The sequence below is a fragment of the Castor canadensis genome, chromosome 9 (assembly GCF_047511655.1).
Source record: "Castor canadensis chromosome 9, mCasCan1.hap1v2, whole genome shotgun sequence".
NCBI lineage: Eukaryota > Metazoa > Chordata > Mammalia > Rodentia > Castoridae > Castor > Castor canadensis.
In genome coordinates this window covers 53279399-53297906 of record NC_133394.1, presented here as the reverse complement: position 1 = coordinate 53297906, position 18508 = coordinate 53279399, and the positions used below count along the sequence as shown (strand labels likewise).

The 18508-nt window shown below is 34.4% G+C and overlaps 1 long non-coding RNA gene across 1 annotated transcript; it reads left to right on the top strand.

Moving 5' to 3' along the window:
• The first annotated feature begins 4984 nt into the window (after positions 1–4984).
• Positions 4985–18264, top strand: LOC109676404 (uncharacterized). Its single transcript, XR_012435693.1, has 5 exons — positions 4985–8685; positions 10263–10368; positions 11228–11286; positions 16346–16400; positions 16504–18264. It is a non-coding gene; the product is annotated as an uncharacterized lncRNA (long non-coding RNA).
• Positions 18265–18508: the final 244 nt, after the last annotated feature.

Genomic DNA, 18508 nt, shown 5'->3' with positions numbered 1-18508 from the left:
TTGTAGTCCAAAGTCAGCCCTGGGCAAAAGCACAAGACCTTATTTCAAAAGTAACTAAAAGAAAAAAGGGTCAGGGGTGTGTCTCAAGTGGTAAAGCATCTCCCTAGCAAGTGTGAGACCCTGCGTTCAAATCCCAGTAACCTCCCTTCCCCACAACAAAGGGAAGAGATTAATCATGAATGCTCATGGTTCATCATCTCCTTACTAGCAAATCTGTGATGAGAAAAAGAAGTAAATGAAGCAAATGACCATGGACATATTTCTGAAAAGACTGGCACCTCCTCAGGAAGAGCCTCAGGCAGGTCCTTAGGAGGAATTCTAGAAGAGGGCACTGTTGTCCTAGCAGACAAATCCATGTTTGTTACTGCCCCTAAAGTCCTGCCAGTGGGACAAGATGTGGAGGTGGATGATAGTTATATTGAGGTTCCTTGCACTATGTGGGCTAGGCTAATGTGTCTGCTTTCATCTTAGCTTTTAACCAAAAGGGTCCAAAAAATTAAAAATGGAAAACAGCTTATGGGATAAGAATATAAAGAAAGAAAATATTTTGTGTGTAGCTGAACAGTGTGTGCATTTTTAAGCTTAATACGAATACAAAACAGTTAAAAATTTAAAGCTGTTTAAAGTAAAACAGTTACAGTAAGTTAAGGATAATTTATTCTTTTTCAAAGGATAATTTATTATTGAATAAAGAAAGATATTTTTTGTCAATTTAGTGTAGCTTAAGATGTTGGTAAAGTCTACAGTAATGTAAACCTTCACATTCTCTCACTACTCTTACTCACCCAGAGAAACTTTTAAGTCCTACAACCTCCATTCACGTTAAGTGCTCTGAACAGGTGTACTATTTTAAGAAAAAATTTTTTACCATATTTGTACTATATATATTTTGTGCTTAAATATATAAGTACTTGGTTCTTGTATTAAAATTGCCTACACCCTTCATAATAGGCTATGTTAGATACCAAAGGTATGTAGAAGGTTGTCGTTATCATCTAAGGTTGTGTAAGTATGATATTTGTACAGTGATGAAGTTGCCTAACCATACATTTCTCAGACTATATCCCATCATTAAGTTATGTAGTACTATAGCATAAAGATATATTTGTATTTTTAAATAGAATACTTGTTATTATTATTAAAGGAATGAATGGTGGAATTTCAGGCCTTCTTTCCTAATGGGTAAATATTTTTAGGGAGAGAGGGACCATCAAATCACTCACTATACACGAAGTGGGTAATGTCAACCTTTTTTTAAAAAAAACATTCTAGTACTATCTTAAATGTATAAAGTTTACATATTTCTTTTATGTGAAAAAATGTTATTATCTGGTTTGTTTTAATTTTGTTTGGGGATATCCTTAGGCAATAGGAAGGATAAGCAGTTGGTCCAGGTAGTTCTTTTGTGTTGATAATTACTAAGGTCTTCAGGTCAATTATCTGGTTTCTAATAAAGGAGACAAATGACTTTGAAATTGGGAATCCTGTAAAAGTATTCCAAGCTAATTTCTTACATTAGGGCAGAAACCAAATAACTGAAAAGTTTTCAAGTAAGTGTATGTTCTGTGACAGTTAGTGTAGATTAGTAAGGTTTGACTTTCAGGTAAGCAGTGTAGAAATGTGATTATGCAAAGTGCAAGATAATTCACAGGACTTCTAGGATTCAATCATCCTGCTGTGTGCTAATAGGTGGTTAATCTTTGTTAATAATGAAGAGAATGTGGATGTTGATGGAGTTCAAAGGAGAGCTATAAGGTTGATATATTTCCCAACACTTTGGGAAATCCCAAAAGTGTTATATCCCAACTTTGTTGGTTTTGTTTATGGAAAAGGTTCTGACGAAATCCAGAGAATTTAATGTAATGCTGTGAAGATAAGTGAATAGTTTTTGTACAAAGAATTGTTGGCTGGTCTGCCTAGTAAACACAAATTCTTGAGTTCAAACCCCAGTACTGCCAAAAAATAAATTAAAAAAAAAAGGATTGTGACTTCATTGTGTGGGAAATTTGAATATGATTAATTTTTTTCCTTATTTTGGAGTGAGTTATTAAAATGCTAATTATTCTCCTACTTTTTTTTTGCAATGGTGAAAATTGAACTCAGGGTCTTGTGCATGCTGTGTAAGTGCTCTACCACTCATATACCTTCCTAGACACCTTTCTTAAACTTGAGCAAATGAAAACCAGATTTTCTTAAGAGTGAAAAAAGATAATTTATAGTGTTTGGCCTCTGATACATTGGAAATATTTTTCTTAACTTTGACAATTATGTATTTTTATAATGATGCATTTATTTTGCCCATTTATTAAACTTATTTATTGAGAAGAGGCTACCTCTACCAGGAACTTTGTGGAATATTGCACACTCATGACTAAGTAGACTTCTAAACTGGTATTTATAGAATGATGTAGTGAGTGCCAAATTCCGATTTGTTTAGGGTTTTAGGTATTTTCAGACATTCTACTAAAGACTATTGTAGGTATTCCAAATCTTATACTTAATACTCAGAATTTCTTAACTTATGGTAGATTATTGATAGAATCATAAATATTCATTGATTGAAAAGCAATAAATAGCCCAATATTATGTAATATCTTCCTGTGTTGCTCCAAATAATGAAAATCTTTAAAATTCTCAAACAATATTTACATTTGAGTTGCCAAATCACAGATTGCATTTTACTTCAAAAGTTTCTGCCAAAGATAGGTGAACCATTCCTGTTTTAGCCTCTTAACCATCTCCTTGTTACTACATCAGGAAATACATAATGGAAGAACGTGATAAGTCTGCAGATGACATGTGGAGTATAGATGAACTGCCTTCTCAACAAGGGTACTATTTACAGAGAAATAATCAAACTTGTGTGGTAGAAGTAAGCTTACCTTTGAAATTTCTTTCTCTTTTTAATGTATAAGTCTTTACAATTTGGGTATACCAAAATAGGTAGGGATCCAAACTTTTAAGGTTAAGTATTAAATTGCTTGTTCCTATAGGAGACTTCTCTACTGAATCAAGGGCAAAAGGATGTGTGTGTGTGTGTAGTCTCTCCTCTCTCTCCTGAGTCCCTCTAGTTTTACTAATACATGCTCTTTAAAAAAATATACTACTCATATTTGAATTGACATTTCTTATATTGGATTTAATATCCTTCTTAGCAATATTGTCATGACATATTTGATTATAACATGCAAATAGTAGCTAACATATAAAAGCTCTTAAATCAATTCAATGAAGTAAATATATTCTCATTTTATAAGTGGGGAAACAGAACCTATTCATAATTATTATTGGTCATCTAAAGGTCATATTGGGAGATTAAATAGATTTATAGACTAACTTGTTTATGAAAGTAAGTTGAGAACTGGCCTATATGATTACATCAATTTTTTTACATTAGTATCTGTATAACTGTCAAGTTTAAAAAGCACTTGGACACATGTTTCCTTTGATTTGTACATCTATAAGAAAGTTCTTTGGATTCTTTGTTAGAAATATTATGTCTGATATGCTGTCTTTAGAGTTTACTTGCCCCAGCTCCTATGAGCTTTAATTTCTTCTGTTTTTTTTCTAATTTACGTAATAAAAATTGAACCTGAGGGTGAATACCTTCCCTTCAGTCTCCCAACCCTCAAATGAGAGATTCAGGAGCCACACATTCATGGTTTCCATCCAGGCAGTACACCGTGCTCTCACCTTTCAGTTTGTCAAAAACAACTACAATCTTATCAAAAAGTAATTTGCTGCTTGTTTTAGAAAATTTTTCCTTATAAATCTGAAGCTTTATATGAGAACTTTGAATTCTTTCATAGAAATATTACAGTTTCAGTGGACAAACTTAATTTGTCTGAGTTATCTTCTTTAGATCTTACTTGCCTTAGCACCAAAAATTTCAGATTTTTGTTATATGAAAAATGAAAGAACCAAAATGTACTCTACAAAATTAAAGGGCCCAGAACCCTTAAGTTTTCAGTGACTTCTCTTTTAAGACTGCCAAATCTATTTTGCTATTTTAATTTTTGGTCCATTGACACACGGAAGGGTATCACTATATAGCTCAAAGGCCTTGAACTAACTGAAAAAAAAAACTTTTCAGTTGCTTTTAAAATTTTTCATCAAAGTATTAACCCTATCAAAGTGGCAAATGGTGAAGTATTAGCCTTACTCCTATAATAATCAACTTTAGTTGTGGAATACTTTCCATTTTGTTTATTAACTGATTTTTGCCAGAAATTGTCATAAACTCTTTTCTTTTTCTTTTGGTTTTACCAGGATTTGAACTGTGGGCTTCAGGCAAGTGCTTCACCACTAGAGCCATACCCTCAGCCCAATGTCAGTGACTCTTGATGTAGCAGTGGTTAAGAAGCATACCCTCAAATGTTAGAGGGTAATTGTTTTGTTTTGTTTTTTGGCAGCACTGTGGTTTGAACTCAGAGCCTCATGCTTACTAGGCAGGCTTTCTTACAACTTGAGCCATTCTGCCAATCCCTTAGAGGGTAATTTTTGTATCATTTGCCAGATATGAGTGTTAAACTATAGAGACTTTCCATCTGTTCATAACTAATCTTTGATATTCTGAAAATTGAGAGAGTTCAAAAGGAGCAGAAATTCAGTTTTACTTTGTTGTTTCTTTACAATAATTGCCTTTTTCTTGACATTTAGAAAATTAGGTGCAACTAACAGAGCCATAAAGCAGGAAATTCGATGTTGAATCTGAGACTATAAATGACATTTGAAAAGATGTCTGTAAAAATCACAGAGATCCAGTATTGTTTTTTTCTCCTTTCATTTTGTTGTTTTTACATGTACTTACATGTGTATACATTGTTTGTGCCCTCTCCCCCCATCTTCCCACCCCTCCCACCCCTTGCTTCCAGGCAGAACCTGTTCTGCCCTCTTCTCCGATTTTGTTGAGAAAACATAAGAGATAATAAGAAAGACAGCATTTTTGCTAGTTTGGGATAAAGATAGCTATAAAGAGAGATTCTTAGCATTGCTTCTATGCACTTGTGTATTGCAACCCACATTGGTTCATTTCTACCAGACCGGTAGTGGCCTCTGTCAGTTTAAGATTACTTTATTACCTCCTCAACAGGGAGCATGTCAACCACTTTCATGTTTTAGGTTGCCTTTCCTTTCCCTATTTTGACTTTATCGATAATGATGCTTTTGTTCTCTTTTTTCTAATAATGCTGGTGGGACTTCTCACCATCCATAGTTGTGTGAGCCAGTGAGTCAATTTCATGTATATACCCAGACATACACATAGTCATGCTTTGCTTAACAGCAGGAGACTTTCTGAGAAATGTGTTATTTGGTGATTTTGTTGACGTGAGTACATCATAGGTTGTACTTATGTAATGTATGACTGCTGTGGCATCAGTATGTGATATAATCTATAGAACCACCATCACCTATGCCATCCTTTTTTGACCAAAACAATACTATGCAGCACATGACTGGATCTGAGAACCCTGATTGATATACCAGGTATCACTTATAAATTATTAAATGTTTTCTGTTTCCCATCTCACTTAAGGTCCTCTCACAAATTGATTACAAGGTATCATTCTAATTGATTTGAATCCATTGTTTATTCACAAAACATTCTAGAACACCTGCTATGAGCCAGGCATATTGATATGTAATGGGGATCTAAACATGATTCATGGTGAACTATTCTGTGTGGGGAGTAAGAAAGATGAGTAAGAAGTCTATTTACAATAATGCAAGTGCTGTAGGTTTTATGATACAAATAAAGACATGACATATAATTACATAATTAGCAGACATTATTAATGTTAATAATTATAATTAAAAGGTAGTATATCAACAAAAAAGCAATCCAAGGACAAACATCAACATTTATTTTGATAAGCTCTGTCAGATTCAGTAATGAGTATCTTCTAAATGCTGATTTCTATCTATAACACCAACGCCTGCACAATTCATTCACACAAACACTTTTCACTTTGTTATAAAAAGAGATTTAAAAAAAGGTTTAAAAGAGGCACATTTTCAGTAAAAAGCAGGGTATTTTTCAATGGAATAAGGAAAATGTTCACAGATCCTGTGACATGTATCTCAAAAATTACACCAGGAAATTTTCATGGGTGTCCTGATTCACTATTTCAATAATTCTTTAAAGTTTGAGTAGCAGCTGCAAAATGTATTGCCAGTGCTAGTGATATAGAAAGAACTCATTTTTTTTGGAGACACTTGGAATTGAACCCATGATACTAGGCATGCACTCTACCACTTGTGCCATGTGCCACCTCCCAACCCTTGTGTTTGTAATTTTTTTTATTGTGTTTCACTAACTTTTCCCACCCCTGGAGTAACTGCAATTGTAGGTGTGCACCAGTCTTAGCTAGCACTCATCTTTTAGCTATATTTACCACATTGTACAATTGATCTAAAAAAATCAACCTACACTTCCTCTAACTGATGATCTCTATTCTTTGACTAACGTTTTCCCATTCCCTGCTCTCCCTAGCCTCAAGTAGCCTACATTTTATTCTCTATCTCTAGGAATTGTTTTAGAAGACCCATGAATATGCAGTATTTATCTTTCTGTGTTTGGCTTATTTCACTTTACATAATTTTCTCCAATTTCATCCATGTGGTCACAGATGACATTATTTCTTCCTAAGGCTGAATCCTATTCTGTTGGGTTTATGAATCATGTTTCCTTTATTGACTTATGCCTTGGTGGATAATTAGGTTAAATCCATCTTGATCATTGTAAATAGTGTTGCAGTTAACATGAGAATGAACACATCTCCTTGATGTACTGATTTCATTTCTTTTGGCTATAAACCCAGTAGTGGAATTGCCAGATCATATAGCAGTTTATTTTTATTTTTAGGAACCTCTATATTGTTTTCCATAATGACTTACTAATATTCATTTGAATCAATAGTGTACAAAATTTTTCTTGCCCCACCCCCTTGCCAGCAGTTGTTTTGTCTTTTTAATAGTAGGTGTGAGATAATACAGTTTTGATTTGCACATCTGTGATGATAAGTGAAGTTGAATGTTTTCACATCTGTCTTTTAGCATTCATGTCTTTTTGATAAATGTCCATTTAGATCCCTTGTCCATTTCTTAATCAGATCATCTGTTTTTTCTTATAGTTTGAGTTCTTTCTATATTTTGAATATTAATTGTTTATCATAGGATTCCTTTGTGAGATGTGTATCTTTTTATGGAGGTCCTGGGGTTTGAAATTATGGCATATCACTTGCTAAGCAGGTGCTTGCCTGCTTAGCTGCACCTCCATCCCTGTGAGGGTTGTCCTTTCACATCATTGTTTTATGTTATGGATAAATCTTTTATTTTGATGTAATTCCATTTCCCTATTTTTATTTTTGTTGCTCAAATCTAAAACATCATTACCCAGATCAATATTATGTGGTTAGTTCTTCCTCCATGTTTTCTTTTGTTGGGTAATAAGGAATAGGGAACAATTCCCACTTTCACAGATAGTGTACTATTAACATTGAGATGACTTTTAATGTAGCCAATTGAGTATACCTTTCTTATGTTTATAAAATTATCAGTTTGAGTCCTAGTATCATCAGATAAATGAAATTTTAAAACTTTTCAAAATTCCCTAATGAAAAAAATTGCATTGAGAACTCCAATGTCATAATTTTTAATGCTGTGTTTTATCTTTGAAGATTTATTAGTTTTTAATATAATGCATCAAAACTGGAATATTTTGACAAATTTCTGTTTTCAGTAATTAATAACTTATTTTTGCTTTGAAGTAGTCCTTGCACAAGTGCAATTGATAAGTAATTTATTTTATGGTTAAGGGCTAGCATTTAGAATCTTTGGTTTCAGTTTCTTTTTCTTTTCTATTTGGACAGTCTTGTGCTCCAACTGCTAAAGTTGTTGTGAGTATTAAATGAGGTTATGCAAAGTACCTAGAATAGTGCATGGACACAGTAAGCATTCAGTAGCCATGCACTGCTTCTGTTATTACAATAATATGTTACATTATATCACATTCTACAGTGAAAGGTTGTTTAAAAAGTGTTACTCACATGCACAAACAGTCCCCCTTCAGTATGCTCAGTGGACTGGCCTCAGGACACTTGTCCTCATCCTGAGGATACCAATGTCTGAGGATGTTCAGATTCCTTGTATAAAGACACAATACTTGCATGTAACAAATATACATCTTTTGTATGCTTTATGTTACATAATGTCTAGATTACTTATGACCTCTAATACAATGTAAGTGCTGTATAATTATTTGTTGTATTGTATTATTTAGGGAATAAATAGAAGAAAAATCTGTACAGGTTTAATACAGTCACAGGTTTTTTGTCCCTGAATATTTTCAATCTGTTGATGGTTGAATCCCGGGATACAGAACTCATGGATGTAGAGGGATAATTGTAATTGTTTACATAACTAGTAATAATTTGATCAGCAAAGAGAAGGAAACTGTGTTTGTTGTGTATAACAGTCCTACAAAGAAGTAGAGGTGTTTTGACTTACAGATGAGAAAAAGTCTCAGAGTTGTTAAAATACTTGCCTTAGGTTATAACGTTAGTAAATGATATTATAGGGATCCCCTTCTCTACACTTTTGACTGTGTATTTATCCGTTCTATTCAGTTCCTGGAGAGTCCAATGCAGGCATTTCCAAATTCTTTCTTAAAGGAGGCTTGTGAGTGTATGTACACATGCATGTGTGCATGACTGCCTGTGGGAGATACATGCCTTTGAAGAAGCACCTTTCTTTTGGAGGATTGTTTGTCTGTCTATGAGGGCTTATGACCCTGTTGGGGATATGCTGGTATTGAACTGGGATAATGGCCCTTTTCCATGTGGTTTCTCTGTATGTGCTTATCTCTGTGAAGGAGTTACTATGAATATGCTGGTTATTGTATAGATGCATGCATGACTGTGAGAGTTTGTGCATGTGGGTGATTAGCATTGTGAATGTTTCTGAGTCTGTACTTGAGTGTACCTATGTGTGCATGCACATCTCTGTGTGGACATGTGTGCTTCTGTATATATGTACTTTCCCCCTTGTCTCTGTTTCTATTGGTGTACATCTAAGCAACCTGTCTCTGCATTTGTGTGTGTGCATTGGTGTAGGGATATGGAATGAAGAGAGTGTTACTATACAGAATGCTCCTGAGGATGGCAGAAGGCTCAGAATATTGACAGAAAAGATCCTGAGCAAAGACCCTGAAGGAAGTAGAAGTCATGTCAGCTTGGGGATCAGTCAGGCATGGGTATCTGATTTAGTGTTTAATCAGATATAATTTACTAGCTCTCTTGCTGGAATATTGTGAATGTTGGTGAAACAGACAGAAATAATACAACAGATATTTAAGATGTAGGATATAAACTTGGGTAAGTGCACTATTTTTAAACGTGAGACCAAAAGGGGCCCTTTAAATACTTAGAAACTTTCTATTTGTTTAATATTTTCCAATGTTATTTTTATTTTTTATTTTTTGGACCTTTGAGATAAGGTCTTACCGTGTGGCCTAGGCTGTTGCTGTTTTAATTTTTGATAAAAATATGAACCCTATCAATGTGATACCTGTCGAAGCAGTTACCCTAATCACAAGGATGCTGAAATCTGACTTTCCTTTAATACTGTACTTCATTCGTGGGTTGCTCTCATTTTAATTGTTTGTTAATTAACTTTTGCCAGAAATTAACACCTTATCTAATCATGAGGCACATATTAATATAAAATTGGCTAAGTATCTCTAGTTTTCTAATTTCATTCAAATGTAGTCTTGAGATTCAGGATCTTGTTTTTCTTTTCTTTTAATAGCTCTGTACTTAGTATCTAACATCATATATAGGTGGCTAATCAATACTCAGATGAATAAATTAATAGAGATTGCAATTATGCTTGTCTGTGGTTCTAAGTGCACAAAATGATTATTAAAAATAAATTATACTCCAGGCAAATTTTTCATTTTGAAACTGGCAGGTTATGTAAAGTACAATTTTTTTTTTCAAAAGCTCCTCAGACCTTATTCACTAGTGTTTACAAAAGCAATGCATAACATTGCTTCACTGATATGGGGAATGGTCCGTATCAGTGTCAGATCAGAAAATATTAGGGACTCTGAAGGTTTAAAACCCTTTCCCAGTGTATTGTTCTCAAATAGTTTGTAGATAATTATCTCTTTTTCCTTAGAGTTTTGGGTGGTATTTTAAGAAAAAAGTGTAATGCTAGTATGTTCAGTAGTTTTGCTCTAATACTTTGGTTTTGTTTGACAGGTGGGTTCCTTTGAACATAATCTCACAGCTGATCTTTCAAAGCACTTGGTGTTTGTACAGAAAGTGTTCATGAAGAAAACTAAGGAAATAATATAAAACGTTTCTGGTAAGATGATCTGGTACCTTATAGTATAGTTGCAAGTTTTTATTCTCATTGGCTCTGTAATGTTCCATAATGCCTACTAAAACTTTCTTGGTACAAAAGTAGTATACTTATATAGATAGAACAATCAATTAATCAATCATGAAAGTAGGTTAACATTTTCTACCAACATATTTTTATGTACACAGAATACCAGTTATTTATTATGTGAGAATGGAAAAGGCAGTCAACTATCAAAATAAGAATCATATACTTCTTATTTAATTACATTGTGTTATGTTTGTTGTATCTCTTGAGTACTTTTACGTCAGCTGGAGCCTGTTCTTTCCTGTAGAGCCATGGGAGAAACTATGAATTTCATTGGCTTCATTCCACCAACCCTGTAAACCCTTTTTAGTAGAAGTATTATTTTAAAAATCTCTAAAATGTAGATGTTCTTCCATGTAATATTTCTCTCTAGAACATTATATAATTCATTCTTTATTCCAAGTAGAATTTATGTAGTTGTATATATTATCTTTATAATTATGTCTGTATAAAAGAAAGAGATTATAAACCCATTCAGTAATTGTTTGTTCAGAGAATGTATGGTACAGGAATGATTAGAACTGAGGCTTAAGTATAGAAAATGAAGCTAAAACTGCAGGCAAATAGTTAAAACTATAGAATATAATACTGTGAGATATGTAATAGATCTTAGGAGTCCTTAAAGCCCTTCTGTTCTGTAGATTAGGATCTGAAACCTACAGAGGCTAGTAGTCATTTTTCTGTTTAGATATTTATGTTTGGGTAAAGTTTGAGTACTGTGTTTAATCACATGTGAATTTTAATTAACAATTATTTTGGGGACTATGTTTTGCAGATGTAGTTCCAGATGATACCTGTGACGTGTGTTCAAAGACTCCAGGATAAGCACAGCTGGTAGGTTTACCTTTAGTATGACTTTCGCTGTGTATGTCATGTAGAATCCTGCCTTGTTGGAATGGCAGGAGGATCATTTCACTAAAATACTTTGATATTCATGAAATTTTAAAACTAGTTTGCAATGATATCAGCATACTCGTATGTGTTTAATACTAACTGGCCATCTACTATGTATGAGATATCCTGAGAAGTGTGTCAGGACAGTGAGAAGTGAATACACTTTTTATCACTTGTACATTTATAAATATGATGATAGTATTAAGGCATATGCAGCAAAGTTACATTGGAATAAGTGACACGTGCAATAATGTATTAAAATTCAAATTGCTACTAAAATGTATAGTGGGACAGAATATTTCCAAATATGGAGGGATATTCAGATCAGAGGAAGCTTCTTGAAAGAACAAGCATTTAAACAGAGACTCAAAAGATGAATAAAAATCTCCTTAAGCAAAAACTGAGAAGATGGGCCAGAAAACATTTAGACTGATATTATAACATGAGTCCTGATATTAAGGCACAGAATTGTTCAGTTTGACTGAAACAGAATTAGATGAAAAATTGTAAATTAATGTGTATAGACTTGATTTGTCAGGACCTGGGTGGCCATTGAATATTTTTGAGCAAGAAAGCAGTGGTGGCCCTTTCAAACGGACCCTTTCAAGGATTAGAGGGCATGAAAACCTAAGAAACCAGGTAGGAGATGACTATGGAAGTACAGTAATGTCTTAACTGAAGGGATCCAAAAAGTTTAATTTTGATTATTTCTCATGCTCTAAAATTGGACAGGATGAGCTTAAAGCAGATTTTTGTTTGAGGGCTTTGAAAATTTTGAGAGGGGTAGAAGTGATTGACTTTAGCGGACTTCTTTTCTCTCTTTACTGTTCCTTCTTATCTTCTCCAACCTTAGCCTCAGTGCTTACCCAAGTAAGTTCTTTCAGAAAGCACCAAGGCCTACAGTCCCCACTGACAGAAAACTGGAAGAGTAAAGGTGTTTCCAGCAGTGCTGCTAGAAGGAAAGGGTTGTGAGTGAAACAAACATGCATTTGGAGAACGGTCATAGGCATTTGCTGGGACTTTGTATATAAGTGATAGCAATCTAAGTGAACTAGTTTAATCAAATGTGGGAGCTAATCAAAGGATATTTGCAGATTATCATTACACTTAGGAATGCTACGTCAGGGGAGAGAAAGGAACCAGGTCATTTCAAGGGCCCTATGTAACTACTGGTACCAAATCCCAACTTTCACCAGTACTCTTTCACTTCTTGTTTTTGCTTCTCTCTGGATGCCTTGATTACCTAATTTATTTTGCCTAATGAGCTCATGCAGGCAATTCTCACTATAAACATGAGAAGGTAGATCAGTTTACAGGTAGGTGAGGGTATCCATAGTTCTCAGGATAAAGAAGGGTGCTATACAGAGGAAACTGAGTAGAAGTTAAGCTCCTAGCCCAGTGTTCGCGACAGATCTCACTATACAATGAGATTATGGATGGCCTTAATACACTTATTTCTTAAATATAGGATTATTTAGTTCCTAGACTTAGAATTTTCCATATGGCTCCTAACATTGGCAAAAGGCTTATTGCACTGGGCAATACACTTACAGTACTGACAGAAGAGGAGGACACGGATGACATCATGGACCTACATTCAGTGAACATAGCTGACCTGTCAGTTGAGGATGAAGCTGCTACTACTTTAAGTAGACTCACTGCTGGAATTTTTAGGAACTGAATTTTTTCCTGAAACTGGGATAAAGTTAATTCAGTGTTATTTTGTATATTATAGTTAACTATTTGTGGAGGTCAGGAGATAGTAGTAGTTCCTTGGGTAACATAAAAGAAAGAGTGATACCAGCAAAAAAAGTCACTGTTTATTGATAAGCTATTTCAGGTTCAGTAATAAGTACCTTTTAAATGCTGATTTCTTCTTTATAAGAAGTGTGTAAAGACTTTTTCTCATTTATAAAGAGAGCTACCTGAGGGGTAGATTGCTTGCATGGAGTTGCTTAGTTAAATTACAGAGCCAAGTTTTTCAGGGATGACTGAATTTTAGGTTTCCTTGTTATAGTATGTTGTTTTTATTCTTTAAGTTTAATGTCACTATAGACACATGATTTCACTGATTAAGAAGGGTATGGACAATGATATAGAAGTTGTATGATTAAAACCTCTTCCAGTCAGTACTAATGTCCCAAACACAAACTGTTTCCAGCATTGGTGTGGTCGCTTAAAAAAAATTAAGCAACCTGCATGGTTGTTCATTGCTTATCAATTGGTGTATACTATTTAGTATACACCTTGGATGACCCTGCTCTGTAGCAATACAAGTTATTATCCTTCTAGAACACATCTGTCCTGGTTCTAAAATAAGCAAGAGCTCTCAGGGTTTGTTTTGTCATTTCTCATTGTGTGTCCTTTTCTCATTCTCTTAACATCTTTGCTGAACTTTCCTACATACATTGCCCTCTTTCCTTTGGTTTGTTTACCCCTTTAGATGGGCAATTTTGCTGGCCATCTAGTTGGCATGGTTCCTGCCACTTGCTATGACTGGGTCAGGGATCCTATCCCATCATTTATTTATTAGGAAAATATCTCTTAATATAATTCTCATCAAACTCCAGCCAAGGTTAGCTTCTCTGGACTGAGTGACTGTTGGGTTGACTTACTTACAGTGGGGCTGCCCACCATAAATTAACTGGGAAATGAAGGACTCTATAACACAGTGACAGACACCCAAGTGCCATGGGACTTTACTTGAGGGGAAGGGTTAGTAACAATGGAGAAATCTTATGCTGTTATTTTATGTAGTGTAAAATCTAACACTAAGCACTGTGTTTACTTAGTCATGCATATTTTTTACATGTAACTTGTGAGAATATCATAATGTTTATGGTTCTTGTATTGATTAAAAAAGCAAATGTACATGAGTACATTTCTCCTCTTTTATTCTTTTCTTAAATCTATGCCTGAGCCACATAAACAGGAATTTAAAACTGAAATGGGAGGAGTGCTGATGTATGTTTTACAGTGGCATTGTTTTCCTCTGTATTGAATCAGTTTACTAATATCAGTGGGTTTTTTTCCCAAAAAAATGATTGTACCAGGTGACCATCCATCCTGAGTTATTTATCATAAATGAAACAGAAGTAAATGACCACAGTGAACACAGATCTGTAAAAAATACAAAAGGCTAAAGTGGTTAGAGTCCAGATATTTTGGTGTAGGGATATGAAATTGTACACAACTAGAACTTAATTTAATATATGTGACTACCATGGAGTGATGCATACATTGCTCCAATCAATAGAAGCATCACTTTTTTACGGGACAGATTTAAATTCTGTGTACCCATATTTTTCTGTTCCCTAGTGAATAATGAATTGTTGCCATTACTGTCTAGGTATTCATTTCTCTCTTGCATTTTTGCTTCCAAGAGTGAAAAAAAAGAGGACTTTTGCAAATTTTAATTAAATGTTTCTTGTAGTTTGAGGAATACAGTCACATTTTTAAATCATGGTTTGTAAAGTAGTAAATTTCCAATTCAGTTTAACATCTGGCACTAAATCCTTTCTCTTATGCCTTTCAGGAAGCTTCATATTCTCTTCTCTTCCTCTTCCTAGCTTCCGGCTCACCCCTCCTTTCATTCTCACTCTCCATTTCTAATCTGTAGCTGATTTACTAAAATTTCTGATCTTTATTTGTTGGGTATATTTTAAATGTAGCAACAGAAATACCTGGGAGTTTAGCAAAGACCAGTGACACAATCTGAGATGTTTAATGCGTAAGACCAGTAATGTGGTGGCAGATTGTTTTTAGGACCTCGTTCTGGGATTTAGTAACAAATAAAAAATCCTATAGAATTGAACTACTCCTGTTTTTCTTCACATCCAGTCCTTGGTGGAAGTGATGAACAGTTTGCTAATACATTCTGAATAATGACCCCTTCCCAGACTGGAAGAAGAGGTATCACTTAAAATTGTAGAGACTTAGTGGGTGTAAAAGTACCTGTGACACGAATCGCAAAATCCCTCTAGAGAGGAGAGTGACACTTGCCCATCAAGTTAATCAGGCCCCAGAACTCCTTATGCCTAACCATTTACTCTTTTTCTTACTTTGTGACTCCTCAGCTCAATTTTAGTAGGTCTCAGAGCCTGTCACAATTCCATTTCCATTCCTATCTCCACAAATCAAAAGGCATGTGTTTAAATGTCTAAGCGGGAGAGTCACTCAATCTTTAAAATCCTACAGGTCCATTCTCCTTTTGTTTCCCTCCAGATTAGAGGTTAACTACTCCTAAACACTTTCACCAAATTGACCCAATTATGCCTGATTAGTTAACCTGTCCCCTCAGCTCCTGGTAATGAAACATAATGCTTCATTTTCCTGTCTTTTCAAAGGAATGATCTGTTCTACTTTAGAAAAAAATTTAAAACCTTAGGCTTATTTTTTTAATTGTCAATGGATAGTCACCTAAAGTATTTTTAAAGACAAATTTTCTGTAATGATATATCACGATTTGTTCGGCCTTTCATAGCATCTACTAGATGTAATTATTTGATGGCAAGGCATCATTGTTAAAAAGCATCAATCTTTCTTTCAAACTACTTCTCCCATAGTCTTTCTCATTTCTCATTTCATTTTTTACTAATGTCATACTTGTGGTTGCCTAGTAAAAATGTTGAAGTTCTATCTCTGACCTCCTCTTATTGTCTCCCCTCCCCTCATCTATCTGACCCATTCTTACTGACTCCACTCTTTATATTTGGAGCCATACCTCTATCATCCCTTGCCTGGGTTGTTGTAATAACCTCCTACCTGGTCTGCTGGATTCTATGTGTGTGCTTCCTCACAAAATCCATTCTGAGCATGAAGGCAAAGCTATGCTTTGAAAGTAAGTTAGTTCATGGTATTCCTGTGCTCAAAACCCTGTAATGCCTTCTTTTCTGTCTCAAGAAAAAAAGCTGAAGTTCTCAGAATTTCATAATTATGACTCAGTAAGATGGTTCTCATAACGTGCATACATTTTCTAACTTGTATTTTCATTCTTCAGAAACTGTTTTGCATGTTCATCATTTAAGGCTGTGTTCCAGAGTTAAGATTGTCAGGTAAGTGATGGCTTGATTACTCATAGCTGTGTATTAATTTGTACTTGATGTATTACTTATGGGAATGTTTGTCATTTTGTATTTTCACTTTTTGCCTCTGCAGCTGGAATGTTCTTCAAGTAATACTTTACTTCCCCAAGATATGGCTCTTCACATTGTTGAATGTTGTCTTAATACCTCTGCTTACAAAGACACCTCACCCTTTGGAAAAGTAAAAAAGAACAACTGCATCAAGTGTTTCAGTGGCTTAGAAGATGTCTGCAAGCATTGGTGTTTTGTACATTTGATAACTTGTTTATTTTTCAATTTTCTCTTGACATTCAATCAGCCAAATCTAAACTTATGAACCCTTTCCATTTTTTTTTAAAGTTTAGCAAGGATTTATTTTAGTATAACAGGATAAAGTATGGAGAAAGAGAGGGTGGATGAGAGAAAGAGAGAAACATTTCTAGTTCCTCATGAAGGAAGAGGGACTGAAGAGTCCCCTTCCCATTCCTTTGATGCTAAGGCTTACCTTCTCTCCAGGAAAAGGAATTTAATAGGTAAATGATTATTCTGTACAAATGTGGGAGTTTGTGGAAGTTAGTTTCCAGAATTTGTATACTATAAGGCAATACATTGCCTAAGCCCTAGTCTGGCAAAACTTTTCAGATATAGAGCATATATGCATTATTAGGCTACAGTGCTCTTCTACAAAATGAGGGCTAATTGTGTTACAAGTATATATATGTATGTATATTATATAATTATACAATTTTATATTGTGTTACTATACATACATATACATGTATATACATATACATATTGTGTGTGTGTGTGTGTTTGTGAAAGAGGCACACAGAAAGATAAGGAAACTGTATAAAACCATGACACTAGGAATTCGAATATTTAATCTTGACTTTGTTATGAACTTGTATCTTCAGTAGAATTCCCCAATCTCTGCACTTCAGTTCCTCAACCATAAAAATCAATGGATGGAATCAAATAAGTGATAGGCAGTCTGTGTGCTTTCCTCATACTTTTGCCTATGGTAGGTATAACCTGTAAATCAAGTGATTTTACCTGCTGAACAAAGATTTGTCATCTGAATTGTGATTAACAGTTCAGATTGTTAATTGCTGGAGTTATTACAGCAATTACAGGTAAGATTAAAAAAAAACCAACTTGTTTTTTAATAGTCTTTAATGCCTCTCTTTGTTTAAAGGTATGATAGTTTTCTGTTTGTTAGCAAGGCTTACTTATTAAAGGTAAGGTACTTAGAAATTTGCTACCTACTCAATATGCAATAATATTAATAAGAAATATCACTTGTTGAGTATATTTGCCAAGTCATACATTTTTACACATACACACACAAACACATTATAATAGTGTAGTTTTGGTGATCAGAACAACCTTTTAAGGTTAACTAGGATAACTCGGAAACCAAGGCTCAGAGAGACTCAGTAACTTTCTCGTGATTATAGTACAAATTTAAAATATTTTGAAATTTGTCATTTATTTACTATATGTTTGTCAATTTGATGGCATATCCCAAGCACAAGGGATAAAAAGAACCTTTCATACATTGTTTTTGTGAAGGCAATATGATACGACTCCTATAAAGGACAATTTGATAACATTGAACACAAAAGATAGTTATTTTCTTTTTTGATGCACATATCCTACTCATAAGGAATTTTTATCTTCATGTATTGAAAATAGCACATATGCACAAGTTTATTTGTAATAATAGCAGCCTATTGCAACAATTGAAGTACGCATGTATTAAAAAAACTTGTTAAGTGAACAAGAGAATAATCAAAAGTTTATGTCTTCTCTTCAAAAAAATTAGAGCTAACGGCAGAACAGGTTCTGCCTGGAAGTGAAGGGAGGGTGGGGGAGAGGGTGGGGAAGGAGGGCAGGGGGAGAAGTGACCCAAACAATGTACGCACATGTAAAAAAATGAATAATAAAAAAATTTTTTAAAAAAGCTAAAAAAAGAGTGAGAACAATGTGAATTGATTCTAAGATATTAAGTGAAAAAAGCAAGAAACAAAAAAATGTCTATAGTGTGCTCCCTTTTGTGCAAGAAGTTGAATTGGGGATATACATGAATAAATGTTATT